The 12252-nt window shown below is 41.3% G+C and overlaps 1 protein-coding gene across 1 annotated transcript in view; it reads right to left on the reverse strand.

Annotated features, from left to right (window-relative positions):
* Positions 1-10699, reverse strand: part of LOC121318536 (IQ motif and SEC7 domain-containing protein 3-like) — a 74905-nt gene extending 64206 nt beyond the window's left edge. The window contains exon 1 of the mRNA XM_041255301.1: positions 10619-10699. The gene's annotated coding sequence lies outside the window, so the exon portion shown is untranslated. The remainder of the gene's footprint in view (positions 1-10618) is intronic.
* Positions 10700-12252: the final 1553 nt, after the last annotated feature.

Consider the following 12252-nt stretch of genomic DNA (forward strand, 5'->3'; position numbering starts at 1 on the left):
TTCTGCAGCATGACAACGACCCCAAACATACAGCGAAAGTCATTAAAAACTATCTTCAGTGTAAAGAAGAACAAGGAGTCCTGGAAGTGATGGTATTGCCCCCACAGAGCCCTGATCTCAACATCATCGAGTCTGTCTGGGATTACATGAAGAGAGAGAAGCAACTGAGGCTGCCTAAATCCACAGAAGAACTGTGGTTAGTTCTCCAAGATGTTTGGGCCAACCTACTTGCCGAGTTCCTTCAAAAACTGTGTGCAAGTGTACCTAGAAGAATTGATGCTGTTTTGAAGGCAAAGAGTGGTCACACTAAATATTGATTTGATATAATTTTTCTTCTGTTCACTCACTTTGCATTTTGTTAATTGATAAATATAAACTATTAACAAGTCTATTTTTGAAAGCATTCTTACTTTATAGCACTTTTTCACACCTGCCTAAAACTTTTGCACAGTACTGTATGTGTATATATATATATATATATATAGTGTTTTGTGCAGGCGAAAGCCGTCCGTCATTTTTATTTACTATTTGAGACCGGCGAAAAAGCGGATCTTATAAAGTGTAGCTGGTGTGGATGGGGTTTAATCCCCATCCTGGAAAAGCCTGTGGTCTTAATAAGGTCATTGTTTAATAGGTAATTAAGGCTCCAGCCACTATATAAAAGACCCACTCCAAGCTCATTATTCAAAAGAGTGTTCAGAGTAGAGAACGAGAGAGGAGACAGGAGGTAAAGAGAATATAACACTTCCTAAGCGTGCTAATTTATACATCAGCACGCTACCTATTTGTTATTTGTTTATTTGTTTGGCCAACACGCCTTTTGTTTTGTGTCTTTTGGTTTGTTTAACTCTTTTGTTTGATTATCATTTAATAAAATACTGAGCGCTGTTAAACACAACACGCAATTAAACACTAAGCTTATTGCATATGTCTAATTGTGGTTAATTAACTTCTGCCTCTTCAGGCTTCTTAAGTTAGATTTGTTGATAACCCCCCGCCCACATACACACACTTTTTCCTGTTGTGCTGTCAGTAACCCAGCCTTCTACATTGATGTATCCCCCTTCCTTGTGAACATTTTGGAAAATGAATAATCTGATCTATATGATTAAAACGACATTACAAATGATAATCACAAACTTCAGTTTTTTAAAACAGTGAGTCTTATTTTGCGGGTTGTACAATGACTGTCGCGGATCTGCAGGCTTTAATGTCAATTTTCGGGTCACTTAGGTGGTCCGGTATTATAATAATATATAATCTACCTATCACTCAATAAGAGCCTGGATATTATCTCTTTCCTGTTCCTGAATGCTTTCCCATGCGTCACCTTCTTTCCCAGGCATAGGTGTGGGTCCATGCACTGTGCGTTCCCCAGGCAGCCCTCTGAAGGGAGCCCTCGCTCAGCTCTCCCTGCTTGGAAGCTCAGTGATTAGATGTCAAGGATTGGGATTGAGAGGTTGAGTTCAACCTCTGATCAGCCTTGGTGCTTCGTCTGCCTGTCCTGATCTTTAAAAGGAGAATTCTGTAACTGTAAATCCGACTTGTACAGACAACAGGAATACTTAAGTCAAAGTTTGAGAGCTGAGGGAATCTAATGTTAATTACAGTATGAATGGTTTCTGTGGACATGCTGCTGTAACCCTTATAACAGTAAAAGCACACCAGTGTAATGAATCACACAAAGTACATGGTCTAAAAATACACAGCTTTGCAGAGCCTACCATAGCTGCTGTTCTGTGCTTACTGCTGAAACCACTTACTGCAGGAAAGTAAAAGGTTTTAGGAATTGTACTGGGGGGTCTGTGCACCTCATAACCCCACTCTAAATCCAATCTGCTATATAATGACATGGCTATTCAGAGGATATAGACACTCCTGTGCATCTTTTATTTGAACAGTGTCAAGAATTGCGCTCAAACGCATTACTTTGTTTTTAATTACATGATGTGCCACAAAACAAAGGGAAATCAAATGCAATTTGTTGCTTTTGAAAACTAATTACTAAACAAATTGAAGTAGTACATTCTGGTATATACTTTGATGTTACATGCTGTAAGCATACTGAACATAAACAGTATTTTACCTAGACCCACTGTATATAGAGAGTTTTTTTTAGAATTACTGTAACGTGACCTGCATAAAAGTCCCCAAAAAGAGGAGAGTTTTGCTTTTAATCTGACAGACCACAGGTCACTTTCAATCTGACTGCAGGAATCAATTAGTAGAGTTCACGCATACCACCCATGTGTATTCACCGCTAAAGGAATTTTCAGCAATCTGATTAAACACATGAAAGAAAGAGGCAGTGTGTGAGAGACCAAGAGAGATAGAATGTGAGAGAGAGAGAGAGAAAGAATGCAATTTAGGTCCCAGAAATAACATTTCAACAATCAAAGTGCTACTTAAAAATTAAGCAAACTTGTTTTGTAAAAGACTGCTGGAATCCAGATAAACCTACTCATTGCAACAGAAGTAACCTGTCATTCAAATACTGCCAGCTAGGCAGTGGAGGAGACTGACACTTGGGTTCGCTTTGTTCTAAAATGACTCTTTCTTAGTTCTTAGAATCATGTTTGTTATAACATTTAAACATTATTTATTAAGAGGTGTGTTTTCTAAACCTGTCGTCCTGACCATAGTCGAGAAGTATAATAAAATATAAAAGATAATGTCTAGTTTACACATACGCTAGACAAAGCAATATTTTATTTATTGCTGCCACAACATACAAAATATTATTAGGGACACCTTCCAGAGATGGCTGATATTTTAATAATTTAAATGTGTGTCTATAAGTGTTTTTTTCTATTATTACAGTAACATTACCATAACATAAAATATTAATGTATGAATAAATAGCCTATGCAAAACACTTCAGAATTACCAGGTTTCTGGTTAGGAGTTGACAACCGAACACTGGTTCTATTGTTTTTAATTTACTGTACAAATTAAAAAAATAAGTTTTAATGATGTCTAAAAATACAAAAAGCCGACAGGCCATTGAGCAGCCTCTCCCTGGGTCCTGTGTTTTGTTTGAGGAACCCTAGGTTTAGCAATATAAAGACATATCTGCCTCTAATGGCACAGTGGACAGACAGTGCCATCTCTGCCATTCCAGCAATTTAATCTAATTTGGGTTGTCCTGCACTTCAGAGCTTATGTTGAATGTTTTTATTCAATCACTACAAGATTCAACACTAGCTATCTGTGTTCACTAACAAGATCTAGCATCTCCAAGCAGCCTTTACAAAAAATACAACCAATCGGCTTCCTCGTATGAAACTATAAAAAAAATTTGTGAAAGAGAGAGGGTGGAAGAGAGAGAGAGGGGAAGAGAGAGTGAGAGAGGGGGAAGAGAGAGAGAGAGATACTTTTTTACTTTTTAAAAAAAACTTTAATTGAAAAAAAAAAATCACAAAAAACATATTTTTTATAATATTATAAAAAATAGATTATATAAATAACTGCAGTTCCCCCTCCTCCCCCAGCGCACACAGCCCCTCACCCACACACCAACTCTGCTCAAAACTAAACAGGCCATGAAATAAGGAAAAATATGCAAAATCGATTTTGATTCTAACTTTCAACAAGAATCTAAACATTAAACTGACTTGTTCTCCAAATAGCAAGCTTACCTTGCCCAAGTATATTATTAATTAAGCAGCATTTAAACCTTCTTTCCTGACAATATGGATTTTTTTTTTTTGTAAAAACTACATTACAAGAATTCAGTAATTGTGAAATATAAGTAAACAAAGGATCGAGCCGATTACAGTCTGCAAAGAGGTGGAAAACAGTCTCTTCCTGCCCACAGAATGCACATGCTGTACTGACTAAGGGATCCACATGGTGGACATAACGCTCTGTGGCTATGATGCAATGCAGAACACACCACTGCAGATCCCCTGAGCGCTTGGCCAGAGGCAAGTTATACAGAGTCCTCCATGCTGGAAACATTTTCCCTTCACAGTCCATGTGGGCTAACCGCCTGTAAAACACTGCAAAACACCCATGTGGTGCACTGTCACACAGACCTAGTATAGCTGCTTTTTCCTGAATGAGCAGGACAGTTCTGCAGTGTGTCTATGTTACACCAGCTCACCTCCAAGTCCTCAGGTACAGCCGCGGAAATTAGAAACCCAGGGCAGGCCAGCTCTTCAACCACACACTTTTCAGCCAAAGCCTGACCCCAAACTTCTTTCACTCGAGGAGACAAAGAGTCCTTAAGTTCATTTAGAATCCTGTTGAGGTTTCGGAGGGAGTGGACCCCCAGCTGCCTGGCCAGGCTCTCCACTTACCTCCACTGCCCAGTGGTCACCAGCAGCTGGTGTTTTAGTTTAGTGACTCCCCCAGAAATGAAGACAGAGCACAGCGCTCCTGACTGGAAACCTTCCACAGGGAAACAGGGGTTAAAGAGCAGCGGCTCCTCCAATACCGAGCTTTCAGTCAAGTGTTCCTCCTGCCTCTCCACTCAAACCATCTGTCAGGCGTTTAGTAAGTTCTTATAGAACTCTGGGATTCCAGAGATGTCTATTCTGGATACATTTACTAGGAACAGCTGCCAGACCCACCCAAGCCTTCCCAGACTGCGAAGAAAAGGCAGTGTGTCTGGAACTCAACTTCTGAAAGAACAGCAGCCGCTGTGCTGCCTACAGCCAAAATGCAGGCACTGCCTCCCTTCTCCTGGTGGTAAATATAACACAGTAGGGCAGAGCCAGTGGTGTCCATTCCAAAAGAAATTCAAAAGTTGTTTTTGTATCTCAGACAGCAGTGCTGAGGGGGGATCTAGGCACACCAGTTTATGCCACAACATGGAGGTCACCAGGTTGTTTATTATCAGCACCCTCCCCCTATAAGAAAGCTGAGGGAGCAGCCATCTCCAGCGTTATAATTTCGTCTTCATTTTAACAAGCAGACCTTCCCAGTTAAGCCCTCTATACTGCTCTCCCTCCAATTGCACGCCCAACACTTTGAATCCTGTCCTCTCCCATTGCAGTGGTTGTGGAAGCAAGAGGGGCCCAGTCCCATTCCATTCCCCAGACAGGAAAGTACTACATTTTCCCCAGTTTACCTCTCTGGAAAACACTCAGGCTGTACTCCAGCACCAGGACGTCAGCCTAAGAAGTAATGCAGACAGTGACATCCTCAGCATAGGTAGACAGTCTGATTGGAGGTGTACTTGCCACTAGAGGGACTCATAGGCCGACAGAGCAGGGGCTCAATAGACAAGGCATACAAAATCCTAGACAGTGGACAGCCGTGCCGAATGCCACTTTGTACAGGAAAAGGACGGCTCAGACTGTTGTTGATTTTTAAAATACTAAAGATATTCTTACATAAATGTCTTATAAACTCTAAGAGATGACCCCTAGATCTACATTGAAAAAGTTGTTTACTGATAAAGCATCCCAGATCAAAAATACGTTATCAAAAATGGTCCTTTCTGGAATGCAATATGACTGGTTACCATGTACAATCATTTCAATTAATGCCTTCAACCTGTTCACTAAAGCTCTTGACAAAATTTGGTAATCGGAACAGAGAAGAGCAACAGGGCGCCAGTTCTTTAGATCTCTTAGATCCCCTTTTTTTGGTAACAGAATTACCACAGCTCTACGACAACTCAGGGGCAACTCCTTATCTCGAAGACTTTCTTTAAAAACTTGAAACAAGTCCCCTCCAATCACTGGCCACACCTACTTATAAAACCCCGCTGCAGCCCATCAATTCCGGGAACCTTCCCTGTTGACAATTGATTCACAGCCTCTGTTAGTTCTTGTATTGTCAAAGGAGCCTCCAGGGGGCATCCTTCCTCCGGAGGCAACTTGGGCAGATCTCTGAGCAGTCTTCTCTTCATCACAGAGCTCCGCTGTGAAGAGTTGACTATAAAAAGATACAGCTTCACTATTGATTCGCCCTTGGCTGTACACTTCCTTCCCATTAGCCAGGTGTACAGAGTACAGCTGCTTACTTGTAGCCACATTGTCCTCTAGGTTAAAAAATAATTTTGTAGGGGCGTCCATATCTCAGAGTTGAAGGAAACATGATCGTATGAGAGCGCCCTGCACTCTCTCCTCCAGCAGGCAGCTCAGCACCTCCTTCTTGTCCTTTAGATGCTGGAAGACATTTTCATTGCTATCCATACTGATGTTTTGCTCAAGACTTATAATCTTTCTCTCAAGCTCTCCAATTGTCTTATTTAATAGACTGTTTGAGTTGGCAGCATACTGCTGACAAAAAAAGTTAATTTGTATTTTGCCATAATCCCACCACTGTCTCAAACTATTAAAACTCCCTTTCTGATGTCTCCAAGGGATCCATAAAGCTTTAAATACACTCTTAAAAATCTATGCAAAACACATCTTCCAATAAACTGGTTTTAAAATGCCAGAAAGATGGTAAGTGGACCGCAACAGGTAAACAGACAGTAGACAACACACAATGGTGGTCTGAAATCATGGTGGGAAAAATATCACTTTTTATTACCTGATAGAGGTGCTGTTTAGAGCAGTATATCCTCTACAGTCTTGCTTTTGAAATCTGATTTGCATTCATTTTAACCCATGTATATTGCTGGAGTCTGGGGTTAAAAATCCTCCATACATTAACCAGATCATTAAACTTTAAAATATCTGACAAACAATATCAGGACTGCAGGTGTGGCTCCCCATGATTCCTATCCAAAGTGAAATTCTCAGTGCAGATAAAATCACTTCCCATTAGAACCATCTGATTACCATTACACTGAGATAACACCTGATTTAGTTTATGGAAGAACATATTTTTAAAAGCCTTCCTTTAACCTCCACAATAACAAATAAAACATCAATACTCAATCCTTGTGCAAATAAAACTGAAACCCCTGCACTTATATTTGAGCCATGGTTGAATGCCCCACCCCCTTTCCATTCACTCCGCCACTTACGCTCACTCATATCGTCAGTGTGTGTCTCTTACAGAAACACAACACTTGCTCTTTTTAAACTAAAAAAATCAAACAGCTGAGCTCTCTTATTAAAACTCCTGCCACCGTTCATGTTAATAGTCGCTACTTGAAACTTCTCCATATTAAAGAATTAAATAAAAAACAGACACAGAGAAGAAAAAAAACTATAAAACCCTGCACAGTCATTTAAAAAAGAGAACTATTTAGATTTTTTCCTTATCCTGCAGCTGTCTTTGTGACATCCATTTACTTAAAATTTATGTTTTATTGAAACAATACTCCATTTTAAGTTATCACTACCATCTTCAGCAGCAGTAGATCTACTTGACTCACTGCCTCCAAAACCTGCAGTATCATACACTCTCTTCAGATGGGGTCCCGGTTTAGGTCTCTGTTTCTTCAGCTTTACTGGCTTTTCCGCTCGCTGTGGTACTGCCTCGACCCCGCTAGGCTCCCCGTTATTACCCCCTTCTCTGCCCCCTAATTTATCCAGACAAACCCTCCTGAGGTGCCCCTGTTTATCACACTGAAAGCATTTTGTTATCTCATTACTAGCAAAGACAGTGTGATTAACACTGTCAATATTAAAATTCCACAAAACCTCAATAGCATAATTTGGATTGACAAAACATGCTTTACTTCAGGATGCTTACACCCGAGTGGAATGGGTTTGATCAGGGACATAAGCTTCCCATACCGAGCAAGTTCTCTGGCTAACTTCTCATTTTCAATGAATGGTGACACAATGGAAAGAATAACCTTAGTGAAGGAGGAAGACAGGAGCAAAACGCTGACAAACTTCTCTTTTATAGTTAGCCCCTCAACTACAACACGGTGCACTAGCTGCTCATCATGAAGAAACACCACAATCGCCTTATTCATTCGGGAAGCTGATTTGATATTATTATAGCCAATATTTTCACCAACTGCTAACAAACATTCCTCTATGGAAACATTATCATCGGGGATGCATTTAAATCCATGCCTGCGGGACAGACACTACCCCCCCCCCCCCGAGTTAGAACTCATATCAGATCTTAAACTTACACTAAATAAATAAATAAAATAAATGAACTAATGACAAACTCTGAAACTCTGATTTTCACTCACTCAGTATGCACTCCGAACTTACTCCACTTTCCAGCCTCCCCACTACCCACAATCCTCACAGAGAGAGAGAAAGAGAGAGGGGGGGGGGAGAGAGAAGGGGAAGAAAGAGAAGGGATGGGGAAGAGAGTGAGAGAGGGGACATGAGAGAGAGAAAGGGGGGAGAGGGGAAGAGAGAGTGAGAGAGGGGACATGAGAGAGAGAGGGGAAGAGAGAGAAGGGGAAGAAAGAGAGTGATAGAGAGAGGAGAGAGTGAGAGAGAGAAATAGTGCTGTCTTATATAGACAAGATGTTCCATCCATGTGCAGATCATTGTAAAATAGCCACTGAATCCTGCTGTCCTGATGATCATGCATGCACTGTGTCACTGCTTTGTTCAGAATTAACTGTTTTACAGACAGACAATCAGGTACATTGAAATGACAAAAAACAAATAAAATATGAACATGGATTCTGAGCTGACCTCTACCTGCTGCGCCTCCATGTTAAACACACAAACACACACACAGACAGGGGACTTACTTAAAGGGGTTTCAAATAGATTCACCGTCACAAATGAGGCGGAAGATTGGAAATGTTTTCTGTTTTTTGATTTTTGGTTTTTAATACAACCAGGCAATTTGGATTAGGCCCCATACATTCGGGCTGAAGACACTAGTAAGGGAATGGCTCACAGAGTATGTCCACATGGTTTGTGGATTAGTCCAACTCACTGAAATGAGCTTTTTAAAGTTATATGGTATTGGGCTTTGATACTTAAGAATACAGAGGATCTTTGGAACAAATACTTATTTTTAGTTTATCTTTTTATCTTGCTGCTCCATTTTGGGAGTAATCTTAGTCCCAGTGAAAGGAAGAGCATTTATATCTCTTTAGCTGCTTTACATAAAACAATTTAATGGCTGCAACACAGTTTCAGAACAGAGCTATACACAATGACTGTTTAAATAATTTTGATATTGTCATTTATTTGATGTATTTTGGGGTGTTTTGAAAGATTATTTAAAGTCTTCCATAACTCATAATTTCTAAAGTAAAGTTATAAACTTTGTTGATAGTTCTTTGATCAATGTTTCCCAGAGGGTGGGTGTCAATGTGTTAATGTAGGGGCATGTTCAGGAGATTTTCTTCTGTGTCTGGAAGTGGGTTCTGAATCTACTGGCAGAAGTTTCAACCAATGCCTTCATCGGTGACACTCGGGTAGATTCAATAACATAAGACACTAGGAATTATAACCCATCAGTCCCTTGTTGTATATTTAAGCAAATGACCAAATCATAGAATGACATACCACTAAAGGATATTGAAATTCTAGAAGCCCTTCACTGAAACCGCTTCGACTGCATTCTCTCGCCAGTCTTTCTTATTGTTATTCAAGGTCTGTGGTTCAGTTTTGTGTTTTAAATTGTTTGGATTCGAAGCATTTTGAAACTGACTGTATGGATGACTTTGCTTTGCTGTGAAATTGCACTTCGTTGGGTTCTCTCAACTGGACATGGCCCAACCAGCCTGTATCTGATGTCAAGGAATATGGCGGAATGCTGATCTTCACATTGAGAATGTTGGAGTATGGGGGTTCCAGGAGAAACACATTGGGATTAGATTAGCATTACCACTCCCCATCTGAGTAGCGCCAATTCCTTGCTGGGAATGATTTACTCCATGTCTTTGTGCCAGTGCAAGAGTGAATGGTTCTTAGAATACGGGGAACTACAACACCGTGACCACCAAATTTCATCCTCCTACCGCTTACGACCCCCGATCCAAGTTCTGTACGGGGGGTGGGAGGTGTGGGGTGGTGGGGGGCCCTTATGTTGGCTCAGTTCTAACAGAACTTGAGAATGGGGGTTGAGTCCCACACATTGCTTGAGCTCAGTTTCCTCTGGTGGCTGTTTGCTTTGGGTTCTATGGCTCTAGTTCTCTCTGTGTTTGTTTCCATGTGCACTGCAGTGTGCATTCAGTCCAGACCATGCAGAGAGCACTGAAGAGTGTTGCACTTTCGTACCTAGGTCTAGAACCAGGTTAAATAGTGTGCTGTCTTGCATATAAAGCAGTGAGGGGAAGTCAATGTCCCCTACCTTCAAGCAGCAATACATTCGAGATACTTCATTCCACATAGGTTCTCCATTAAACACTTACGACAGCTGTTCACCTCAACCATAAGTACTTACAAGTGTGATATGGAACAGAGGCTGCAGTCTGTATGGAAACACAGCATAAAGAGAACTGAGCCGGAGCAGGTCCCAAAGAGAGCTCATTCTAATAATGGGAAATAGCCTTTCCTGAGATTTCTAGTCCTATTCACACGAACATTCTCTTGAGCAGGTCACCACACACTGCACACAGCAGTCTGGATTTAGGGTTGTCAACCACAGTCTGGGACCTTCATGAGCACCTAGGACAGAGCTGTGTCTAACATCACTGGGAAATCTCCCAGAATCATACAGATGCAAACCAGCTCCTGAACATGTCAGTAAAAATATCAAACTTGAGAACTAGGAGCAGAGGGGACGGGGTTAAAACAGGAAGCCAGAACGTGTTTGACAGGAAGCAAACCCCTACCTTGTGGAACAGTTGGAAGAATCCGCTTTCTGGTCAGCGTCAGCGGCCGGGCAGCAGAACTGGTGCAGGACCGTCTCGTTTCTGTGGGAAGAGAGAAAGAACGCAGGGGAATTAAACCTCAGCACTGCAGCTCAGAGTGCAGTGATACACAGGGATCAAGATACCACACCCACCCCGATGTGCAGATCACACTACACCAGGATCAAGACACCACACCCACCCCGATGTGCAGATCACACTACACCAGGATCAAGATACCACACCCACCCGGATGTGCAGATCTCACATATTATTTGTGATATTATTGAACACAGTATTTTTCTTATAGCACCCGACTGCCACAGGATGAATAGCCAACAGTGTTAACAGAGGGCATTTTCTTTTAGAAATGGTTGCATACTTTCTCATAAAACATTCTAGATATCAATTTGTTATTCCTGTGTGTTATTTCAATTTTATAAGAACTCCCAACTGCACAACGTAGGACAACACAACAACGTAGGACAACACCAGACAAATGTCCAAGAAAGATTATTTGTAGTTGAAATGTACGGCGTGTAACACATCCAATACAAAGGGTGGTGCTGAACTTCAGCACCCTGCAGCTGTGCCTTCGAGCAGCAGGACCAGCCGCTGGAGTCTCAATCAGGCTTTGGGACTGAAACGTTGCAACTCGTCTAAAGTATGTCATCGCTAAATGTGCGTTTCATCTTGTCTATGCTCTTCAAATGAACCCCAGTCAGTGAACAAGTCTGTGAGACATGCAGCTGAAGGCAATGACAGCGCTGGGGAGACTTCTGTAACTTCAGACGAAAGATCCAAAGCAGCAAGGCAGCTCTAGTGACTCAATGGACAGTGGACACTGTCTACAGGTGTGCTTGATTTTGTGATGTATATTTGTAAGGGTTTGGTGGCTGTCGCTAATCAAGTGGAGAGTGTATTTCATTCTCATGCACTGTGTCAGGGTCTGTCATACAAAGAATGCAAGAGAAAGCAAGCTCTCAACAACAAGCTGATCTTAACATAGTTAATCTGTTTATATAGAACCTGCTGTGGTTTAATTGTTTAGAATGCTTTACTTGCTTGACCTACACTATATAATTCTAAGCGTCGTTGCAGCTAATAGGTTCCAATGGGGACGTGGGTTGCAGTATTGTTTAGACCAAGTTGAGACTCATTTCACTTGTGCCCTGAAACAGATTTGAACCCAGGCGTTCAGAGGCTGGTTGCATAAAGACAGAGATTTTGAGACTCTGTTTAATGTTAAGTCAGTCTTGCTAAAGACATAAGGCTAAGCTTGTTGCATAAAGGTGCCTTACCTTAGATCGGTCGAACTGCAATGCGTTCTGGGTAATTTAAGACACTGCCCAAAAGGGAAAAAATGCCGACCCGTTGTTAGGATAGAAAGATGTACACAGTTCACCACAGATGAAAAGGTGCTTTCTTTGCAGTTAAACTTTGCTTCTATTTTCACATGGGAGTAACTGAGCATTCAAGATGTGATGTCACCCCTGGAGTGTGTCATCAAAGTATAAGCACAAAGCATTATAGTGTGTGGTTTCATGGGTTATTTAATAAATGCAAATCCTTGATGCATTAATTACTGCATGCGATAGATACTGACGAGCTGGAAC

The sequence above is a fragment of the Polyodon spathula genome, chromosome 7 (genome assembly GCF_017654505.1).
Source record: "Polyodon spathula isolate WHYD16114869_AA chromosome 7, ASM1765450v1, whole genome shotgun sequence".
Classification (NCBI taxonomy): Eukaryota; Metazoa; Chordata; class Actinopteri; order Acipenseriformes; family Polyodontidae; genus Polyodon; species Polyodon spathula.